Source organism: Aotus nancymaae, unplaced genomic scaffold (genome assembly GCF_030222135.1).
Source record: "Aotus nancymaae isolate 86718 unplaced genomic scaffold, 86718_ANA_hifiasm-v0.15.2.pri h1tg000033l, whole genome shotgun sequence".
Taxonomy (NCBI): domain Eukaryota; kingdom Metazoa; phylum Chordata; class Mammalia; order Primates; family Aotidae; genus Aotus; species Aotus nancymaae.
In genome coordinates this window covers 32,338,145-32,358,522 of record NW_026988447.1, presented here as the reverse complement: position 1 = coordinate 32,358,522, position 20,378 = coordinate 32,338,145, and positions in this window count along the sequence as shown.

Below are 20,378 nucleotides of genomic sequence, written 5' to 3'. Positions count from 1 at the left end.
CCTAAGCTTTGTTTTTTATGTCACGGAGACACAGGGCTGTTGGCAACCTTGGCTTATCCTAGACTATTCGGAAGGGCATACTTGACATCTAATTAGATAACCCATTCAACAAACGGGTCTTCATTCAGAAAACCATTCTCACGACTCTACGCTACTCCTTTTTATAAACCATATTTGTCTTACTTCTGAAATCTTAAACTACCCTTGCGCTAACCATTTTTAATTTATTTTGTAGACTCCCATGCTAAAATTACATTTGTCCTTTGATTGTGATGAGATATTTAGTCTTTTAGAACATCCCCTTCTCCAAGATTCATAGCTTTGGTCTGCCACCTAACCATAGAAGTTTAGGACTTCCTAAGCATAGGAATTTTGGCCTTTGTAAAACTCTATTTACATTGTTCATATTTGTCTGTCTTTTCTTTTTTCCTTCTTGCATGGCAAATTGAACTTTACTTGAGCCCTGTGATTCTGGAAAGCATTGACATTTAAAGAACTCTCCCCACATATTTGTATTCCAGAAATGGCATAAAGCAAGGAACTGCCCTTCTCCATGTTACTTAAGTAAGACTCAAGGATGCTCCCGTTGTTTACATATGAGATGGCCAAACAAAAAATTACCATTCTTTATCTCCTAAATTATTAATTATACTGTTTTGGTACACTGACCAATCTGGACAAAATACCTGCTTACCTGTGAGATGACCTCCCAAATTACAATTCTTTGTCTCCTAAATGATTAATTGTACTATTTGCGTATACTGACCAATCTGGATAAAATACCTGCTACCTTGACTCAACCAAATTTAATAAAGCTTCTCGACTTCCTCCAGCTTCCTGAACTTTGATAGCCCTCAGCCTCTAGCCTAAGCTCATATTTAATTCCTCCCTAACAGCTCCTCCAGAGCATGGACTGACCTCAAGAAAAACCATTCCCTGATCAATTGTCTAATCATGCGATCCTTCCCTTCCACGTCCCCATACCCACTCCCTCTAACCTTGTTCACTCCTCCCTATTTAAAAAAACAAAACAAAACAAAACAACAACCTTTTAAAAAGCCTTTCTGCCTTACCTTTGACATGCTCTCAGATCTCTTGGCCCTTGCATCGTTCCTATTACGACAATACTTCCCCATTTTATGAAATAATCGCTTTGAATACAGTCTTTCCTTATCTACATTTTGATTTGTTTTTCAATTACCAATTTTATTGTTGCCATTATTATTTATTATTATGTAATAAAATTTGACAATTTTATTATGTCTTTTGACAAACAACTTGCACATTCTACATTGTGTTATTTCATGTTTCAAGGTAATTTAATCTTCATTACTAAAAATAGAATAAAGAAAATTATAATGAAAATTTAAATTCTTACACTTTGTATGCTACATCTCTATAGAGATTCTCTGATATTAACCCTGGTCACCTTGACAGCTGCATTATTTTGGGTGGTGTGTTTCATAATTCCATTACCCAGCTTTATTTTTCTTTTCTTCATTTCCACGCAGTCTTATAATCATACTTTGCTGTAGAATTTCTATGTTTCCTCTGCTAGAAACATAATTCACATGCTCATGATCCCACCTCTGTTTTTTTCTAGTTAAGCTCTCAATGTGGAGGTCAGTTCATTTGGGAAACGTTCCTCAAACCCCTCATCCTGTTTGCAGTCCCCTCCTATGTGCTGCTTCCTTCCCAAATGCTTCTGCTCTCGTTCTTCCTGCTTCATTACCAAATGAGTCTTCCAACAAGGCATCATAATCCTGAATTGTAAATATCCCTATTAATTTTTAGGTAAAATAATCATTTCTTTCTGGAAGGAAAAAAAAAAAAACACTAAAAGAGAATGCTGAAAATAGTGCAATTTACAAAGGTTGAGTTATTCAATCTGGATTGCTATCATATAAGAAATATGATAAAAATGTCCAGAATGGTTTGACATTATCAGTCTGGTCAACTCCACTGTGCCTGAATAATACAAGTTTAAGATAAGCCCTGTTTCCTATGGATCTATTCCTAATCTCCTGGAGACAATACAATTGCTTCCAATAACAATTTACACAGGCAGCAAAGTACAAATCTATATAAAGGAGAAAAAGCTCCTGAAGGCAATCACAGTTGAAAGATGTTACCTATTATCAGGCACACAATAAAAAATCTTTTTATATTATCATGCACAGCAGTTAGCGCCCTATTGAACATACCTAAATGGGATCTTGATTTTAACTTTGAACAGAGAAGACTCATTGAAATATTTAATTCAAACAAGGGATCCCTTAACTCTAAAGGTGAATCTAAGCAATACAGAAAAATTTCAGTGATTTTCTATAAACTTCTCTCTTTTTAAAATGATTTTTTTTCCTTCCAGCAAACTTCCAGATGTTGACAGGCTTCAAATCTTGATCCAAGGCTATTTTCACTCTTCTATCTCTTCTAGCTCCTAATGTGATCTAGTCCAATACCATGCTTTAGTAAATATTCAGACTCTTAAGTTTAAAAAGTACCTGACATCTTCATTTAAGTGCCTAATACAAGGCTAAATATGAAAGTGTTAAAGCAAAAATTGAAAATTAAGATCTTCAACTTCCTTTCTACCAGTCATTTGCATAAAGATAAATAGCACCAAATGGACCAGTTGCACAAGCCAAAATCTTTCAGAAGCAGATCTAAAAATCTGGATTTGAAGCTTTTAAGTTGAAGGAACGGGCTCCTCAAGAAATATAAAATTATGAATACAAATTTTGGCATAAAATGATATTTGCAATGAGAAAGTAATCACAACAAATTATAAATTTAAAGAAGTTGACAAACACCACATGCATCCCAAAATGCCAGATGCCATTAGTGCAAGATATATAAGATACAGAAGGCATATTCTAATATTTTGGGATCTACAGAAAAGATGACTTTGTACTCAGCCATAAATAGTCTTTATAGTACTGAGAGATTAAAAATACAGGTGAACAATAACCAATCTCTCTCTCTCTCTCTCTCTCTCTCTCTCTCTCTCTCTCTCTCTATATATATATATATATATATATATATATATATAAAACTCTAATCCATCTAATCCATCATTTTTAGCAACTAGCTCAGGAAGCAAAACTGCTGTCTACAGAAATCAGTCCAGGGAATGAGACCTACTATCTCTAGCAACAGTTCAAAAACAAAACATGAACCTATATCAGTCAGCCCCAAATGGTTGGGATCTGATTAATAACTAGGAGCTAATTTTTTCCCTTTTTTCCAATTTAGAACCAAGCAAGGAGCACCAAGAATGCACCCGTAACCATTCACATAGAATGTCCTGCTTCAATTTAGCCTGCCTACAGCTTCTCCATGTCAATAGCCTCCAATCAAGGCATAACTAAGGCCTTTTCTTTTTTTTTTTACTCTTTTGTTTGCTCTTTTCTGTGTCTTTGAGCCTGAAAAACACAATTGCTAATGGCTTATTCCCTTGCTATAGTAAGATCTCAATAAAAGCCCATGCTTGTTCTAGGGGCTGGGTTTATTTCCATAGTATCACTACCAGTTTTTTCCCTAAAACTAGGAATTCTAAATAATTCAATTTCATGTGATTCTAGTTAAAGGAAAAGGAAAACAATGAACACTGAATCTTAAATCCCTTCAATGCAATTCCAAGTTTATTCCTCGTAGGTGAAAATTTCAGATTTGGCTATTTGTTAGTAAGAATTATATCTTCTGATTTTACATTTTCAGATTTTTCTGATGATTGAAAGAATTTTCCACTGATTGCCTTCTGATAGTGTTCATCTCAAAATCTGCTTCTCCCTTACAAATTCAAGTATTTAAGAACCTTCGTGGCACAATGGCAGATGGAATATTCCTTGAAGTATTTTCTACCTGAGGACAGCCAACGGTAAATATGCATGTAAGTAACATTAGACTATGTTCAAACTAAATGCATCTCCTACTCAATTTTGCCCAGGCTGCAGGCTGGATTCCTTCTACACACACACACACACACACACACACACACACACACACACCTCTGGTGATTTCAACACTGCCAAAAATGAGAGGAAATCTGATGGTGGGAAAAAGATGCCAAGTGGAAAGTAACAGTGGATTTAACCAATTACTGGTAACATATTTTCTTTTTTGCAAATTTTACATAAACTTATAGACACAGGCTAGAATTCTTTCCAATACCTTGGAAGCTGCTTCTTAAAGGATGGGTCCAGAGGCCATATATCACTGACCAACAGACATTTTTAATTTTTGCCTTTCTTTCCTACATACATCAAGCACTTCTTTCAAAGAGGATCCACGTAGACATAAAAAAAAAATGGAAAATAACGATTAATGTACCTATGAGCACAAAGCTGGAGACATTCTGCTGGGAATATTAGAAAATGAAAAATGTGAGGCAGTGCAGTATCCTGGAATTGAACTGGGAACTAGAAGAGAGAGATTGCTGCAGAAGATTTTGCCCCTGAGCTCTGAAGGCTAGTATAATTACCTTCTAGGTTTAAATGTTAAGGTTTCTCTTTGTGGTGCTCTTCCTACCCTTTAGCACTGAGTGTTAAATAAAGTCATGTAATGCATATGTAACCAGGGCTTTGGAGAACTAAGGAATGGATTTCTATCCTCCTTTGAGACAGGTCCATGAAAGACGTTGTGGTTTTTCTTGACTCCCTTGTATGACATCAGCACATTGGGGTCACTGTCCTCACCTCTCTGTGAAGTAGCTAGAGACAATGCAAGAGCTGATATGTACTGTTGAGACAGAAAAGAACAGAAGAGACAGAAAGTACCAGAAACAGACAGAGGAGACACAGGCAGGGAGAACAAAGCAAGAGAGGTGAGATAATCTCTTTCCTTATGTAATACTTTACAGAGATTTCAGGGGAAATGGAAATCAAAAACCAAGATAATATGCCTATTCATAAATATATAATTAGTTAAGCTTATTATTAATAAAATATATCCAAGAGCATGTATGCTGGTAGCACGCATGTGAATCTAAAACTATAGCTGATTTTCAGTATTATCTATCTAGATTTAAGTCTACTACTGTTATATACTTTTAGTAAACCATCAACAGCTATTCATTTTGCATCAGTAGTTGCGTTAACCTTACTTTGCTGTTCATTTTTATGTAATTCTTTATCAGTACTTCCTGTGGTTGCCCCTAACAGTGCATCCACTTGACAGTACATATGACTGGTCACATTTTTAATATTCCTTAAGTAAGGGTAGGTTAAGATCAGTTTCGCACAAGTTACTGTATTCTAAGACAGTGACCAGTAGCAATTAGAAACTCATTTAAAATGCAAATTTGAGGATCCTGCCTTATACCTACCCAATTAGAATCCAGCAATCTGAGATTTACTAGGTCTCAAGTCTTTTACAGTCAATAGTGTGAGAGCCTCTTGTGGAATATAACTATTTAGCCAGAGGCATTCAACTACTACTTCTATTACCGCATCATTTCAAATTAAGGTCACACTGCAGCTGACGTGATTTTTCCAATATGACTATCATATCATACAACTAACCTAAGGACTCTTAGCATAAAGAACAATATATAATCATCAGAGCTGGTATACTCCATTGCTTTATTGCAATAATGCATGGAAACAGAAATAGGTTTTGGAAATAAAAAATTAAATTATCATTTTTATAGTTAATTGGAAAACACTTATATTTAATAGAAGAGTTTGTGTATTATAACTTGGTTTAAATTTGATATTAGAATACAAATATATTTTTATAACAACATATACATACTTTAAATTTTTTCAAAACAAGAATACTCTACTCTTGGGCCCCAAATAGACTTTAATATCAAGTTATGTGGCCTTATGAGCCTAGGGTAAAAATAAAACCAAGTCCAGGGTATACCTAAGTGTAATGAAGAAGCCTCCAGTCATGAAGCAGAGCGCACATAGGATACTTTATGGAAAAAAGAAGAAAGCACTTTCTGAGAAGTCTTATTGTATCTCTCAAACAAGTTTGCAGCCCCAATTTATATTATCATTACCCATGTAAAGAGTTTACTGTAAAGGAGTTATAGAAAACAGTGCTTCCAAATTTATTAAAAAAAATTATTATCCCAGGTATCAAAAATTTAAACAGATACCTTATTAAGAAAAATGAGTAGAAAAACATTTTTAAAAACCACTAAGTAATTAAGGAACTGAAGTACAACAGGCAAGAATCAGCAGGAACATAGGAAGCAGAATTATAACTCAAAATAACTAAAAGATATTAATTACTAAAGTAGCAGACTAAAGCAACTACTTCATTGTATATCAGGAAATAAAAAATATAATAGTATATATAATTTAAAAGTAAACAAATTTACAAAAAATAAGAATTTCTAAAAATTAAAAATATAAAAATAAAACAATTACTATTTAATTTCAAGTTAGACACAATCAAAAAGAATACAGGAAATTAGATGATATAACTAAAAAAAAATAAAATGTAGCAGAGAGAGGCAAGGAGTTGGAAAACATAGAATCTATAACAAACAAAATACAGTTTGAGAAAAGGAAAAAGTATTTGCCTTAGCAGAATCTCATATTGGTTGAAAAATCTGAGATATAGAAATATATGAAGACCAAAGAAAGTTACGAATACAAAGCTAAATATCTCAAACACTGATTTTGTAAAATAATAACAATGTTTCATGAAATGTCATAAGAGTCAGATGTCTACATTAATTAGCTAGTTTATGGTAATTATTTCATGATGTATACCTATATCAAAATATCACATTGTACACAGTACATGTATTACTTTGTCAATTATACCTGAATATAGCAGAAAAAGAATTTAAGTATTTGTAAACAACAGCATCTCATTTTTAAAAGATCTTGTTTTGTGTTAAAATACTCTTATGTCCTTGTTGTAAAAGACAACACATAAATTCACCATGATTTTATGGTGATAAAAAGACAAGTATGCTTACTAACATTTTCAGGATCAAATATTGGTAAATAAGATTTTAAAATAATGTAATATGTCATAACAAGTGGAGCAAATAGAGAATACAGGATAGCACTGCATGGTGAAATTCAAATTTGTGTCATTATGATAGACATAAATGGGATGTTATGGTTAAAGGCAAATTTTCAATGGACAAAATTCAAAACAAGTGAACAGGAATAGCTTTATGTTGTTAAGAAGCTCATGTAAAATTTGAGGTTTCTGAAAGTGGGAAAGGAAAACTACAGAAAAAATATATGCCATATAAATATTAACCCTAGAAAGGTTAAGGCAACATAATTCCTATAGCTGAGAATTAGTCCATAAGAAAAAAGGCAAAAGCTTTTATTAACATAAAGCTAAGACAATTCTAATCTTGTATGAACTAGTAACACAGATTAACATATGTACAGGAAAAATTAACAGAAATACAGGCATATGAAACAAAGCCACAATTCTTGTGAAAGATTCAAGCATACTGTTAAGGTTACTGTTTAAGCAGATTAAAAAAATCCATAGGGATATACATAATTTGAGTAACATAAATAACAAGCTTGGCCAGGCCTGGTGGCTCAGGCCTGTAATCCCAGGACTTTGGGAGGCCGAGGCAGGCAGATAATAAGGTCAGGAGTTGGAGACCAGCATGACCAACATGGTGAAACCCCATCTCTACTAAAAATACAAAAATTAGCTGGGCATGGTGGTGCATGCCTGTAATCCCAGATACTCAGGAGGCTGAGGCAAGAGAATCGCTTGAAACCTGGAGGTAGAGGTTGCAGTGAGCCAAGATCGGGCCACTGCACCCCAGCCTGAGTGACTGAGACACAGCAAGACTCGGTCAAAAAAAATAAAAAAGAAAGAAAAGAAAAGAAATAACAAGCTTGACCTGACCTATACATGTAACTCACACATTGAACAGCTGCAGAAGACACTGTTTTCATATACAAACAGAGCATTCTGAAATATTGACAACATACTGGATCAAAGGAGACAAAATTACAACAAGAAAAGAGGATTAAGTTCTAGTGTTCTATACCACTGTAGGATGACTATAGTTAATAATATATTTCATAGTTTCAAATAGTTTTAGAAGGAGGATATTGAATATTCCCAATGTAAAAGAAGATAAATATTTGAGAAGATGGGTATGCTAATTAGTCTGATCTCATCACTATATATTATATGTGTTAAAACATTGCTACATACCCCATGAATATGATTATTTGTCCATTATAATAAATTCAGTTAAATTACATTTAAAAAACAAGCAACCTCAATGAATGTCAAAGGATTGAAATCATAAAGATGTTATTTTCAACTACAATATGATAAGTAAAATATCAATCCCACTCATACCCCGGCCCACAATGAACACATGCAATGTTTAGAGATTAGGATCCATCTTGAGAAATTCATTTAAACACAGCCTTCCTCTTCCCATTTCAATTTAAAATATATACACAATTCAAACAGAAATAAAAATACAGAATCTGTGTTACTTATTGCTATGGTACTTGCTCTTATTTTCTTTGTCTTTATATTTTTTCATTTAAACTATCTTACTCAAAATATGTATTTAGTATTTTACCTTTAAATTAATTTTAATTAAAATATTGCTTTATTATTCAATTTTTAAAATAGAAGCTTTGCAAACTAAACACAAACTATTTTATTTTAGAAGAGATTTCTATAAAAATATTTTCAGGACATGCGATCAGCAACTTAGTTCTGAGTTGAAAAATGTCACAGGCTTTTTATACTTTATTTCCATTTTTGTAAAAAAAATTTTTTCTTGAACGTATATTTTTTAAAGTAACATTATTTCTTTATTTTTTTTTTCCTCTTAAGCTTCAGCCATATGCCATTAATTCTCATTGAGGCTAGGTTTTAGCCAGGATCATATTAAAGTATTGATTTTAGATGTTATCTTATTATTTTGCCAGATGGCATGAGAGAGGGAAATCTCATCTTGGGATCTTAAGAAATGAAATAACCTATTTTCCAGAAATAGAAAGGTTGTTGCATGAGGATGCTCTTTATGGATGCTTAATTTCTAGTGATGTAAAAGCATGAGAAACAAAATGAAGTTTAACTGTACTGAAAATAAAATGTTATAAACATATTTCTGTGAAAAATTACATGATGTGGTTGAAGTGACATCATTACAACTTATTATAGCATCAGAAGCTTAAAAACATAGGCAATATTATTTTGCCACAAGAAAAACAAAATCAGTTAAACTACCAGTTTAAAATGGCATTTGGGCTGGGCACCATGGCTCATGCTCGCAGCACTATGAGAGGTGAAGGCGGGCAAATCACTTAAGGTCAGGAGTTCAAGACCAGCTTGGCCAACACGGTGAAGCCCTGTCTCTACTAAAAATGCAAAAAAAATAAAAGAAAAATTAGTCGGGTATGGTAGTGCACATCTGTAGTCCCAGCTACTTGGGCAGCTGAGGCACAAGAATCACTTGAACCCGGGATGCAGAGGTAGCAGTAAGCTGAGATCCCACCACTGAACTCTAGCCTGGGCAACCAAGCAAGGCCGTCGAAATAAATAAATAAATAAATAAATAAATAAATAAATAAATAAATAAAATAAAATAAAATAAAATAAAATAAAATAAATAAAATAAAATGGCATTTGGCTTGCAGCTCCTTCTGTGACATATATCTTTAAGCCTTTTCCTAAATATACCAAAACAGACACTAATAGGACCCAGAATAGGATTGGCGATATGTCAGAATTTTCAAAGAATTTTCATTTGCTAGAAAGAAGAAGGAGTTGGTCATACACATAAAACAGAAACAAACTAATCTGTTGGCAGAAGAAGGATTAAAAAAGAGCATTTCTGTTTTGTGTATTTGCAATCACAGATGAATGTACAAGGAGTAATGCTAACTGAAAATTAAGGGCTTCTGTCAAGGGAGTATACAGTTACTTATCTTTATTGTTCTAGTATTTTAAGATCCTGAATAGTAAAGGCCAGTAAGAAGGAATCACAAAAAATGGGTTCTCAAATTCTCTGAATATTATGTCCCAAAGCAAAACGATAAGGGCAATTAACAAAATATGTTTGGGATCATTTTTATTATTAGTTCAAATTATGAGAGAACAAAGATACACACTCTGTAAAGTAGAAACACTCTAATAGTTTGCAGTCACCAACAAAGTGCCTATCAGGTGCCGGACCACCAACTCTGATTGAATTGACATTCACTCCTCACAACATATTTAGAAGTTTGATAATACTGTTATTATCAATTTATAGACGGAGAAACTCACTTAGAGGTTATGTGACTTGCCCCTATTCTCACAACTCATATGAACTCTTGTTGAATATTGATAATTAAAGGTTTGTGTGTACATGAAAATGTTCTCAAACAGTAACTTTGATGTAGAAATAGAGCCAGCATTTAAGTACATGGATCCTAGCACCAGAATGAAGCCAAATAGACTAGCCGTTGGCAAAAATAAATCTAAATAGAAAAATAAATATGTACAAAAGGAAAGAAAACTTTAATTCCAAACATTCTAAAGTTGTGTATCCTTTTGCAAATGTATAAAACAGAATAATGAAGCTGCATTTGCAGAATTATAAATAAGAAGAAAGGCCAGGCACCCTGGCTCACACCTTTAATCCCAATACTTTGGGAGGCCAAGGCAGGTGGATTACCTGAGGTCAGGAGTTCGACACCAGCCTGGCCAACATGATGAAACCCCATCTCTACTAAAAATACAAAAATCAGTCAGGTGGGGTGGCATGTGCCTATAATCCCAGCTACTTGGGAGACTAAGACAGGAGAATTGCTTGAATCCAGAAGGCAGAGGTTGCAGTGAGCTGAGATTGTGCCACTGAACTCCAGCCTGGGTGACAGAGTGAGACTCCATCTCAAAATAAATAAATCATAAATAATAAGATAAATATAACATGACTGATTCCATCTTGCTTCTAACCTCAGAGGTTAAATTGTTTTTTGTTTGGTTGGTTGATTGGTTGGCTTTTGTTTTGCCCATTCTAGCATGGAGGCCAAGATAACTATGCAGAAAATTTAGTTTATAGGTAGACTTTGAGGTAAGGGAAGCTGCCCCCTGCCACCACCTGCCTTGTTTGGAGATTGAAGCTGCATTCATAAGGCAAGGTTAAAACTATGATAGGAGTTTGAACTTTGTTAAAGAATAGGGACAATTAAACATGCGCTGCCATTGCTTAGTGTGTTTTCCTGTAAGTCAGTTGCTGCCAAATGCCATACAGTTACATAACCTGAGTTCGTAAGACATAACTTCTCCAGGTACTCCTGTAGATGACATCACTATTGTGAAGCCTAAAGAAGTGGTCTTTGAAATACTTTTCAGATTTAGCATTTCAATAGAAGAAGAGATGTCACTTGGCCTAAGAACCACCTTCCTCCTGGAAACTGACCGAGCTGCAGGAAGACAGTTTTCGATGCCCCTGTCATTTCATCTCCAGCCAATCAATTGTTCCAGTTCCCCAGACCCCTGCCCACTAAAGTGCCCTTAAAAAATTCCTAGCCTCTGAATTCTTGGAGAGACAAATTTGAGAAATTTCTCCTGTTCTCCTTTCTTAGCCAGCCTGTGTTTATTAAACTCTTTCTTTGCTGCAACACCTGCTGTTCTCATTGGTTTTGTGGGGAACAGCAGGAAGGAAGAATCCACTGGGATATGAAAATAACAAAAAAAAATTGGCAGCATCCATTTTGTGGTTCAAGAAGACAGCTTCTTCAAAACAACACAATAGATAGTATTAAAAAATCAAAAGCTTTAATAAACAGAGATGTAGTTTTACTGAAATTGCTCTAAATAAGAATTGAAAATGTATTATTGCATTAAACTATGACTTTTAAGATAATTTCCAATATGCCATTGCAACAATAGCATTTTTTAATTTGCTAGAGTATAATATTATTTGTAATACTGATATTTTGCTATGTTTCTCTCTGACATATGTGACTTGCCCATATTCTCACAACTCATATGACTTCTTGTTGAATATTGGTAATTAAAGGTTTGTGTGTACATGAAAATGTTCTCACACAGTAGCTTTGATGTAGAAAATAGCAAGCATTTAAGTAGATGGAGCCTAGCACCAGAAAGAAACCAAATAGACTAGATTTATTTAAAATAAATCATGTTGTTTTTAAGTTGATAAATGTTGATATTCTATTTTTAATAATGATTTCAAAAATTATCATTGAATAATGCTAAGGACATGTAAGTCTTAAATGATAAAAATTTTTAAAATATTGATATGTATATTGATAAGTATCAATTATGTTAAAATATTAATATTTATATTGGTAAATATAAATGTAGTGTACATGGAAATCATATGTTAACAGTACTCCTCTATATAGGCAATACTAAGACAAAACAGGTAAACATTATCACTCATATTTATCTCTCTTTAATTTACTCCCTTATCATATATTCTTGTAGTTAGCAATCAAATGGAACTGCTTACTCACTTGTACTACTTTACATACATTTCTTTAATCTCATACCTTCAGCTTCTCATCTCAAAAATATGTCTCCTGTTTAAATTACTGGGCTATAGTAACCACTAAATAACACAATAGAAGTTATTTGGTTGAAGTTCTGAAGATACTAAAACTGGCTCTCTCCAGTGAAAGCAGTGATGGATTTCCAGAGTGCCCTGTGTGACATTTTTTGGATTCCCCGGAGTAGAGAATATATAAGGTATTTAAAAAATCTCCATCAAAAATGAATATTTCTCATAGGATGTTATGAGTCATAAAAGTAAATTCTACCAGCAATAAGATTTGGCAAATATGACAGAGTCCTATCTTGTTACAATATATTAATATAAACTAAAGGAGAAAATAGACTTTGGAATTAATACAAATAAGGCTATAGTATGTTACATCAGAATAGAAACTAATGAAAACAATAATACATGAGCAAGCACGTTTTATGTACGAGCTAATTTTTAACCTCATTTAACCCTCAAACAAATACGAATGACAGAGATATGATTATTTGTCCATTTTGCACATGACAAAATGAAGGCCTGAAGAGGTTAAGAATTTATCCATGATAATCCAACTTGTAAATGGTGGAGCCTGATTCAAATGCCTGTTGCCATTATCCAGGGTCTGCAGCCCTGATTTCCATAGTTGACTGAATTATTGACAGTTTAATATGGAAAAACAAAACAAAATAAGATAGAAAAATATTCAGGAGGATTTAGGATACCTTGCCATCAATGATGTAAGTGTGGTATCAACTTATTCAAGAATGAGAGTAAGATTCTCTCAATGACAGGGATGAAAGACTACCAAAGAGGTCTAGAGAAGAAAATAAGGTAATAAGTTATTTCTCTCCCTCCCAAATGATCAAAGAAAAAATATTTTTGATATGAAAATATAATAAAAGAGACAGGAAGTCAATTATGGGCTGCAATGAAATACAATTATAGTTGGGAATAATGGACTAAGTCTAAAAACAATTAGTGCTAGGCAATAAAGAACAAGTTAATTTTTTTAAAAAAGGCAGCAAAATCAAACAATGAGTTTGGTATTGCAGGAGGATGGGTCCCCAGATGGCCTAGGCCAACCAGCTTTCTCCTTCTCCTGCTTGTAGATCTCAGGAAAACTGTGGAACATACTGAAAATGCAACATCTTGAGATAAGAAAGGTATCAGGAGGAATTGGACTTTGCTCCTATTTCTCTGAGAATAGGATGTCCTGCAGTGCTTTAGCTATGTGATTGCAGTGACCCTCAGCGTTTAAAATCCAATGCAGAATGCTTTCAGAGTCCCTTAGTCCTATACTTCTATTGACCCTTGATGCCCATCTAAAGTTCCTTCACTTGTGTGAATGTTCTGTCCCACTAGACTCCTGGAAGTGGTAGAGTAACTGGTGCATGGTGAACCTGTTTCACAGAGATCAGGAGGAATAGGCAAAATATTTATCTTTGTATAAATTTCCTTTTCTTTAAAAAGTCACTCATCTAGCTAATTCTTCTTCATTCTTCAGATCTCAGATTCAGTGATACATCCTTAGGTATAACTCTCTTGTGATGGATTAGATCAAATAATTTGCCTTAACTTATTTACCACAGCTATAATGAAATAAGTTTTTATCATCACATTTTTTTCTTCTTGAGATAGGATCTCACTCTGTTGCCCAGGCTGGAGTGCAGTGACAGGATCATGGCTCACTGCAGCCTCAAACTCCTGGGCTCAAGTGATTCACTTATATCAGTTTTCCTAGTACCTTGGACCACAGGCACACACCAACATGCCTGGCTAATTATTTTCATTTTTATTTCTTGCAGAGACAAGTTTTCATCATGTTGCACAGGCTGGTCTTATTCCTGGGCTCAAGTGATTCTCCTGCCTTGGTCTCCCAGAAAAAAATGTGGGCCAAGTGTGGTGGCTCACACTGCTCCAGGCTAGAGTGTATGTTCAATGGGGACTGAACTATCTATATATTGTATCATGATGTGTTAGCCCAGTTCCTGGCACATTGTACACATTATAAACATTGTTTGTTTGTAGGGAATCCATGAGCCCCACACGTTGGTGTGCCAGAATGTAGGAATCCATGAGTCCCACATTGGGCACCAGAATGTAGAGAACCAGCCCTACATCACCTGTGGGTACCCCGAGTTCAGTGGTGACAAAGAAATGAGAAAAAGACAGATTAGGAGAGATCCAAGATGGCTGATCACTAGCAGCTTGGGCACCTAGCTCCCAGTGAAAGCACAGAGAACGAGAGGACGCCACACTTTCAGACGAATATTTGTTGCTCACGGACCACGAGATTCCCAGCGGAGGAGCCCCACCGGTCGCCAGGGCGACTCTTGTGGCTGGCGCAGCGGTTTTGCTGGCACCTTAGCGCGGCAGTTCTTGGTGCAGAGTCTGGAGATTTCCGGGCAGAAAAGCACCATCAATCTTAACACTGCTGTTTTGGCCAGCGCAGTGGATTGCTCAGATTTCGGCGCTGCGAATCAGAAAGTTGGATGTCCGCTCAGAGACCTAGTTAGAAAGTCGGTAATTACAAAGACGACAGAGGGATAAATATATAATGAAGAGAAGAAAGCAGCCTAAAAAGGCAGAGAATACTCAAAATCAGAATGCCTCTCCCACTACAGGGGATCGCAATTCCTCATCAGTAACGGAACAAGGCTTAATAGATTACGAGTGTGTTCCAATAACAGAAGCAGGTTTCAAAACGTGGGTGATAAGAAACTTCCATGAATTAAAAGAACTTGTTCTAACCCAATGCAAAGAAACTAAGAACCTTGAAAAAAGGTTTGACGAAATGCTAACAAGAATGGACAATTTAGAGAGGAATATAAGTGAATTGATGGAGCTGAAAAACAACACGAGAACTTCACGAAGTATGCACAAGTTTAAATAGTCGAATTGATCAAGCAGAAGAAAGGATATCAGAAGTCGAGGACCAGCTCAGTGAAATGAAATGAGAAGATAAGATTGGAGAAAAAAGAATAAAAAGGAATGAGTAAAGTCTCCAGGAAATATGGGACTATGTGAAAAGAGCTAATTTACGTTTGATAGGTGTACCTGAATGTGACGAAGAGAATGAATCCAAGTTGGAAAATACTCTTCAAGATATCATTCAGGAAAACTTCCCCAACCTAGCAAGGCAGGGTAATATTCAACTCCAGGTAATACAGAGAACACCACAAAGATATTCTTCAAGAAGACCAACCCCAAGGCACATAATCACCAGATTTATTAGGGTTGAAATGAAGGAGAAAATACTAAGGGCAGCCAGAGAGAAAGGTCAGGTTACCCATAAAGGGAAATCTATCAGACTTACAGCAGATCTCTCAGCAGAAACCCTACAAGCCAGAAAAGAGTGGGGACCAATATTTAACATCCTTAAAGAAAAGAACTTTCAACCCAAAATTTCCTATCCAGCCAAACTAAGCTTTATGAGCGAAGGAAAAATTAAATCTTTTGCGAACAAACAAGTACTTAGAGACTTCACCACCACCAGGCCTGCTTTACAAGAGCTTCTGAAAGAAGCGCTATACATATAAAGGAACAATCAATATCAGCCTTTCCAAAAATATATCAAAAAGCAAAGAGAATTAACACAATGAAAAATTTACACCAACTAATGGGCAAAACAGCCAGCTAGCATCAAATGCCAGTATTAAACTTATATATATTCTAATTGGATCAAAAGCCAAAACCCATCGGTATGCTGCATCCAGACCCATCTCACATGCAACAATACACAAAGATTCAAAACAAAGAGAAGGAGGAAGATTTACCATCCAAACAGTGAGTAAAAATAAACAAATAAACAAAAAGCAGGAGATGCAATTCTCGCCTCTGATAAAGTAGACTTTAAAGCAACAAAGATCAAAAGAGGCAAAGAAGGACATTACATAATGGCAAAAGGATCAATGTAACAAGAAGAGCTAACGATTCTATAGATCAACGAGACAGAAAATTAACAAGGACATTCAGGACTTGAACTCAGACCCGGAACAAGTAAACTTAATAAACATTTACAGAACTCTCCACTTCAAATACACAAAACATACATTACCACCTCACACCTATTCCAAAAGTGACTACATAATTGGAAGTAAATCACTCCTCAGTAATCGCATAGCATTTCATAGGTTTAAATGAAATATTGGTTGGCTGCTTATTTGTTATTTTCTTCCCTTTTTCCTTCCTGACTACATCATTAAGTATAATTATTGGTATAAAAGAGTTTTTCAATCCCCATTACTAAATTGCATTCTAGCCTGGGCAAGAAAGCAATACTCCCATTCTCTCTCTCTCTTTCTCTTCCCTTTCCCTCCTCTTCTTCATTCTTTTTTTTCTTTCTTTCTTTAAAAAAAAAAAAAAAAGACAGATTAAGAGAAAAAGTGGGCCAGGGGCCATCACTTTATCACTCTGGAGGAAACAGTGAAGGCCCGAGCTCTGATCATCCACACTATTTATTAATTACAATCACTCTGATCTATAAGGTAGGGGTAGAATGATGGTGGAGTGAATCAGTGAGCAGGAAGTGAATCAGTGAGTTGGAACTCGTGTGTCATTCTAAGGATTAGTAACAGTGGCAGTTTGGGAGTTTCACAAAACAAGAACATGTGGTTATCTTTAGCTTATTATCTATGTACAGCTGGTGGAACATGGACCTTACAAGGAGCCTACAAGTCTGGCTATGTCATAGTGCTACGAAGGGGTTTTACATCCTTAAGCACAATGTTTATGGTAACAGAGCCTAGGTCACCCCTTCACCGGAACATGAGGCATGGAGAGGCCTTCCTCCTCAGAGGCCTCCTGCGGTCTTCTGCAGTTTGTTGTTCCTTGTTTATATGTTACTCATAAACAATTTATGTAGGCCCTCTGTAAGTCCTTTCTCCTTTGCTGTTTTTCTCAACATTTGCTAAAAAAAAAAAAAAAAAAAAAAAAAAAAAAAAAAAAAAAAGATGGTATAATAATGACAGAAGTAACAAAACAAAGGTAACAACATCTGGATTTGGCATTGTTTTCACAAGTCCATGAGGTAGCTAATATTATCATTATGCAGATTAGAAAAATGAATAGTGATTCATTGCAATCTGTCTGTCCCCAGAGGCTGGCCTCGGAAGCTGTGTGCTGAACTGCTTCTGAGACATAGAGCTCTAAAGAAAAGTTAGAGGAGAATGATCAGATCTTAGGCCTCTGTATGCCAGGCTGAAGGGTTAAATTTTATTATTTGTTCACTGTCAGACACTTTATTATGGGAGTGGCATTATTCAACTTGCATATTAGTAATATATTAATTTAGTTAACATTTTGTGGAGAATATATTAGAGTGATCAGTTTCACATTTGTACTATGATATTGGTTGTGGAAATATTAATAAATGGTTGAATATGACAATACAAAGAGATCAGATACACATAGTTCAGAATCAACAGGGTTTTTTTTTTTTTTTTTTTTGTATTTAAATGAGAGAGAGGAAGGAGTAAAAATGTCAAGTTTTCTCAATTAATTAGATGCTAGTGTCTTTTACCCTAATCATGAAAAAGACAGGTGCTGCTTGGCTGGGTACATATTGAGCTCAGGATTGCATATACTGAGTTTCTAGGGTTATGGAATGTTGGAGTACAGATAGTACTCACAGTTTGACATATGGATCAGAAACTGTGGAGACATTTTGGCTTCAGAATAGCATTGATGGGTTCTCAGTCTATATAATAAAGTTAACTCCAAAGAAAAGTAAGTTTATGCAAGATTAGTTCATAGAAAGGGGAAAAAAAAATCGAGGTGTGTGGAGGGGAATGGAGAGCATTTCAAATCAAATCAAATAAGAAGAGTAGGAGTTTATTCTGGACAAGAGAGTGAACAGACCCAAGACGAGTATGAAAAATAAGGTAAAAAGAGGAGAGTGTGTTTCCTCAGGATCAAAGAGAAGAAAATCATTCAAGGAAAAAAATGAATAAATACACATCTATATCTGAAAGGACTTTGTAAGAAAAACAATGTGAAAACATCCATCAATTAAGTCAAAAGGAAGTAGTAAAATACTCAGAAGATATTTAAGAACTTGAAGTCAATATAGTTATAAAAATATCAAAAAAGAGTAGATATGGGTGCTTCACTTTTTATTTTGTTTTATTCCATATTAAAAATACTTACAGCGTGCATTTATCACAATTAAAAAGTAGAAAAGGTCAACAAATGGACTAGAAAAATTAATTGAACTTGGAAGCAGGAGCATTTTTTTTCTTAATATTGGCAATTGCAGGTTTAATGGTTCTTTGGTTGCAAAGCTCAGACTGCAGTGGGTGGAGGAGTGATGGGCAGTTGAGAAGTGAGACCTGACTAGTGGAGGGATCCTTCAAGAAGGCGTGTTAAATGTGAAACGGAGGAGAATCCAGGTAGCTCGATATTAAATTTCCTAATAGCAATGAGATATTGGGCTTCTATAATTTGATCTATTCATTTTTGTAGATTGCAAACATGAAGAAAAATAACCTCATTTTAGAAACATAGTTTCCAAAGATAAGGAGACTTTATGTATTTATGGATGTATGTGTATTTGTGTATTTGCCACAGAGAGCATTTTTTTTTCAGGAAAAAGAAACTTTTCTTTTTGCTATGTCTAAGGAATGTGCTATTGTGGAAAAATAAGAATCAATGTGTTTTACTTAATATTTGTCACTCTATTTCCATATATCTTATACTTGGGGAAAAAAAAAAAACAACTTTCTGTCTACCAACTTAGCTTCAGCCATTGGAAGCTTGTGAAATAACTGACAAAAGATAAACAGAAGAAAACATAAAGTTTATTCATATATGTGGGAGTGCAAAAAGATGTGGCTCCTGCTACAGTTAGAATTAGGGGTTTATATATGGTCTTAATAAGAAGGGTTAGGAATTCAACAGAGAGTGGGAAATTAATAAAAAACAAGTGGAGAAAATAAGTGGAAGTTTTGGAATGTTTTGTTTTTACGATTTCTTATCCAGGTCCAAGTGGTCTATTTCCTTTCCGGCTGCGAACCTCCCAAAGGGGGAATTTATGGTGGCTGTATTTTCTGGAAGCTTTGTTTAAATAAACAAAAGAAGTTCAGATAAGGATTTCTCTCTACCTCTCCAGCTCAAGTTGGTTCACATGTTTTCAGTTTAAAATTATACCATATCTTGCAGCAAACCACCATGGTACGTGTATACTTTTGCAACAAACCTGCATGTTCTGCACATGTATCAAAAAACTTAAAGTAAAATAAAATGACACCATATTTATGGGTCAAAATGAATCCCATCATTGAGATGCTCAATTGTTTATATATTTCAAATATGTCCCTTTTTAATTTTTTTACTTATGCAATATATTAAATATAAAATCATTTAATTAAAAAATAAGTCTTTAATGGCTTATTTTATTTATAATGAACTCCATTCTCTTTTCCATCTATTTTAGCAGAATATAACCAACGTTTAATGGTCTTGATTTCTACTTCTATCCTTTTCAAACTGTATGTTCTAGTTACAAAAAAGCAATGAGTGGTAACATGTCATTCATGTATTAACCTGTTATTTTCAATTATATTTTCTGTTAGTATTAATCTTTCTCTCAAATCCTTCTCAGGAAACAGCTTATATGTGACAATCTGCAAGAAAAAAACTGCCCTTTGTTCAATAGTTATTTTATTAAAATATTTTTCAGCTGTGTTCAAATTAAAGCTTTGCTTATATTTGCATTCATGTTTGTGGTTATAAGAAACGCTATGTAATCCCTGTGCAAAGATTAAAATCCTGGTTCCAGTTTAACAGTGCACATTTTGGTGAGTAATTTTATTTTTTTCTTTTTGAGACAGAGTCTCGCTCTGTACCCAGGCTGGAGTACAGAGGCCCAATCTCGGCTCACTGCAACTGCTACCTACGGGGTTCAAGCAAT